At 38.1% G+C, this 4,577-nt stretch overlaps 1 pseudogene; it reads left to right on the top strand.

Annotated features, from left to right (window-relative positions):
- The window catches only part of LOC119575540, an 11,071-nt pseudogene extending 7,328 nt beyond the window's left edge, over nucleotides 1-3,743 (top strand).
- The last annotated feature ends 834 nt before the right edge of the window (nucleotides 3,744-4,577 follow it).

Genomic DNA, 4,577 nt, shown 5'->3' on the forward strand with positions numbered 1-4,577 from the left:
ATAGTTACAGTTTACCCCACAACACAAACAAATATTTTTAATGTAGTATTTTTAAATACTAATATATATATATATTATATATAATATATTTTATAAAATATATATAATTATATATATATATAATTTTATATTTATATTATTATATATATATATATATATAGTATGTATATAAAATTATTTAATATCTAATATATATATTATATATATAATATTTTTATATATATATACTTTCCCAAATTATATTTTATTTTGTTTGTGTTGTGTGTATCTTTTATCTATGTGTGTACAATTTTTATAAAATATATTTATATATATATATATATTATATAAAATATATTATATATATATATATAATATATTTAATAATTTATATGTATTTGTGTGTGGGGGGTTTTGTGTGTGTGTGTATTTTAACATATATTTTTATATATATATTTTATTTTATACTTTAAAATTTAATATAATATATCTATATATATAATAATATATAAATATATATACTTTATATACACACCCCTTATATATATATTATATATATTTTATATATAATTTTTAAATATTTTTATACATATATATATATATATATAATATATATCTTTTATAAAAAACCCCACACACACCAAAACCACACAAAACAAACACCACACACACACGCACACACACACAACACCACACACACCACACACAAAACACACACACAAAATATATAATATATATATATTATTTATATATATATATATCCCAGACCACACACCCGCCAACAAAATATTTATATATATTATATTAATAATATATATATATTATATATATATATATATATAATATATATGTATTTTATATATATAATAAAAAATTTTAATTATATAAATAATATTATATATATATATTTTTACACTTATCCCCCCTCCATTCTATTTTTTTGTGCTATTAAATGTAGATTTTTAAAAAAAAAAAAATTTTTTGATAGAACTTTACAGAGTAAAAAAATTCATTTTCCAAAAATTGATGATAAACACTTACAAAAATGTTTTTATGATTTTTTGAAATCATAGGGTCTATGTTTTTAATTTTTGGGAATTTTATAGAAAAATTTTTCCCTTTATTTTTGTACAAAGGGGTTGAGGATCAAGAAGAAGCTATTATTTAGTTGAAGAATTTAAAACGAAATGAAAAGTAGAAATTTTGGGAAAAATTTTTGGGAAAACTTTTTGTTTACGACGCTCTCTCGATGGTTGGGCCCGTGGGGGGTTTGGGGAAGGGGTTTGATGCCTGCTGCTATCTTTCCCTTTAAAAATTATAAAGATGAATGTGTTTGTAATGGATTTTTTTGTAGCTTGAAATATTTGAGGACTAAAGGGTTTTAAAAAATTTTTGAGAAAAGTAAAAATTTGTCAGGGGGATGTTACATTAAACTTCTTTTAAAACGTGGGGCCTCGCGCCATCGAGAGCACGTGCCCCGGTAGGTACATTTTTTTTTTGTCGGAATAACCAAAAACATTTCATTTCTTTTAAAAAATTTTTTTGAAAAAACAATGCTGAAAAATCATTTGGAAAATAAAAATAGTCTAAAGTTGATATTTTGATTGAGCTTTACCAACGATTTAATTTTTCATTTTTCCTTTTTTTACTTTTATCTTAATATATGTTGATACCAAAATTATATAAATTCTTTGCATTGTCCCATCTATGAGCAGATAAATAAAATTTAAAGGGAATTTTATATATATATTATATATATAATTTTATATATAATATATAATTTTATATATATATATTAAAATAAAATAATATATATAATGTAAAATAATATATTTTTTTAAAATAATATATATATAATATATATATATTTATTTATTTTTATTTTAATTTTTTTATCCTGTCAGCTATCAGGGGGATTTTTGCCTAGAGGAAAGGGTTTTAACGCAAAATTTCTCTGTTAAAAGACACTATTATTTTTGAGTAATTTTAAATAAAGAGTTTTTTTTAGGGTGATTTGCACATCTCCAGAGGTCTAAGTGAGTATTTAAGGCATGAAAGGTGTAAAAAAAAAATCAGACACACACACACACACACACACACAAACACACACATACATATATTTGTATATATAATATATTATAAAATTTTATATAATAATAAATATATATAAAATATATTATATATATATTAATATGCGCATATATATTGCGCTTCACGGGCCCCTGGTGATGTGAAGCGAGGGTTTTTTGGGGAGCCCCAGATAGTGTTTAAATGTTTGCCTGCCTTCTCGCTTGCAGCCTTTTCCCCCACTGGTAGCTCAGTGCGGGGAAAAAAGGGGGCAGCTTTTAAAAAGTTTTCCCCCGCCAGGTCACAGCCCCTCCATATTTAAAAACTTCTTCAGTGCCTCCTCGTTTTTTACCCAGTGTAATGGGCACCCTTTCCCCCCCCCAGGCCCAAACTGTGGGGGGTCTCGAAAAGCAGCAGGAGGCCCCAAAAAGGTTCCGGGGGCTATGGCCCCCACCAGGGTGGGGGGGGCACCCCTCGGCTCCGTACCAACTCCTGGCCCCCACCCCCCTGGGGGGAATGGGGTTGGTTGGGTGGGAGGTGGGGCCCTTTTCAGGCCTTTCCCCCCCCCAGAGAGAAATCACCACGTCGAAAAAAAAAATTTGGGTATGCTGGGGGGGAGGGGGGGTTGTCCCGTTTGGGGGGGCAAAGTCGGGGTGCAGGATTGGAACGAGGGTTACTCGGCCCACCTGGGGCCCCGGCAGGCGCCAACCCCCCCATGAAGCTTGTGGGGGAAAGCCCTCGGAACCCCCACAGGGCGGAAAGGGCGGTTTCCCCAGCCCGCCACCCCCTTTTTTTGGGGGGTGCGTTCCCGGGGGGAGCCGGGAGAAAGAATGGGGGTGCACCCGGGAGTGACCACCCGAGGCTTAACCTCAGGGGTGCTTTTTGGGTAGGGGCTTTGGGGTATCCCCGGGTGGAGGGTCCTCCAGAAAATGCAGGGGGTTTCCGGAAAAAATTATACCGACCCAAAACTTTGGTTTTTTTTGGGGGTACCTGCAGGTTCCCCTTCAAAAAATCCCCGTCCCTCCAGTGGCCCCCCCAAAAAGGGGTTTTCCCCTGGAAACACTAAGGGAGGGGGAGTTTTGCTCTGGGTTTTACTAGGGGAGTTTTTCTGGCCCATTCCAAAAAAACTCGACAACCCCAAGGACCCCAAATTGCTCTGTGGGAGCTCTTCAAGCGGGGTTTAAAAACCCCCGCAGCGCTCAGGAGCCCCTTGGGTAAAGGTTGGGGCCAAAGGGAAAAATTCCATCTCCTTTGGGGATTTTTAGAGGCCCACTTTAAGCGTGTCGCCAGGTCGGCCGAATGGGAATCAAGTCTTGCGTCATTTTCCTGGTGGTAGGGGGGTGGACACTTAAGGGACCAAAGGAAAAAAAGTTCACAAGGGAAACTTTTTTGAGGAGGTTGAAGGGGCCCTTTTTTGGTAAAGGGCCTTTGCCCCGCCCTTTCCAAGCCCCTTGAGAAAAACTGAACTCTAAGGCCTCCCACAGGGCAATCAGCCCGATCAGTGGATAGACGGTTTCTCAGATCATTTTTGGGGTTCGTGAAAAGTTGGGCTGAGTTTTTTTGAGCAGTTATATCAGGTGACCCTTTCCCAAAAGTTTGCTTGGATGCAAGCAATGTCTCAGTGCCGTGCCAGACTACCCATCAGCGAGGAAAATCCTACCCCCAACCCGAGGTTGGATGGTAATTTCCCCCTTTAAGAGTGGGAAAGCTTTCAGGCATATGTGATATCCCTGCTGAACCCGCCCAAAAGGGTAAGGGGGTGAACCCCAGGCTTGGGGGGCCGCATACCCTTTCCGACTGCCCTTTGGAAGGGGGGTACCAAATTTCCCCCTGAACCCGCCCGAGGGGCCCTTGTGGTTTATCCCCCTTTTTGGGAAAGGGAAAAAAGGGGGTCGTTGGGATTGTTAAACAACTACCGTTTGGCCCTTACACTGCCAAACCTACCAGGCAAGGTTCTCGCCCCCCATTCACTGAGGCATCAGAGACCGGAGCAAATTTCCCCGGATTTTTCTCCTTTGGGCCCCCCACGATAGGGCCCCTATACTATTGGGGGCTTCGCGTAATTGTGGAACGCCGTCCCTGAGTTTTTGGGGTTGGGGGGGTGGGTTTTCAAATAAAATCGCCCTCAAGAAGGGGTTTGTATTTGGTTTGCATTCGGGAATTTGGGATGGGAGGGTCCTTTAGCCCCAGGGGAATTCCCCACACAAATTTTTGGTTTTAATAGAAGCCTTTTATACTTTGGGACTGGGAAAATGCTGAAAGGGTGGTGGGGGTCTGGTCGAAAAAAAAAATTCCCTTTTCCCCGTTAATTTAGAGGTCAGGCAAGGCTGTGCCTTTGACCAACCCCTTTTCAACACCTGTTTTGGCTGGATTTAAAAGGGCCCGAGCTACTAGAAAAAACCGTGTGGAGCAAACTAGGCAATAAACAAGGGCTCAGACCTTGACTTTGCCCCCACGATTTTTGCTATCCCATTTGAAGGGCCTTGGAGTAATTTGGGGGCGGGGTCCCTTTTATGCATTTAGGGAAGGGG

The sequence above is a fragment of the Penaeus monodon genome, chromosome 7 (assembly GCF_015228065.2).
Source record: "Penaeus monodon isolate SGIC_2016 chromosome 7, NSTDA_Pmon_1, whole genome shotgun sequence".
Classification (NCBI taxonomy): Eukaryota; Metazoa; Arthropoda; class Malacostraca; order Decapoda; family Penaeidae; genus Penaeus; species Penaeus monodon.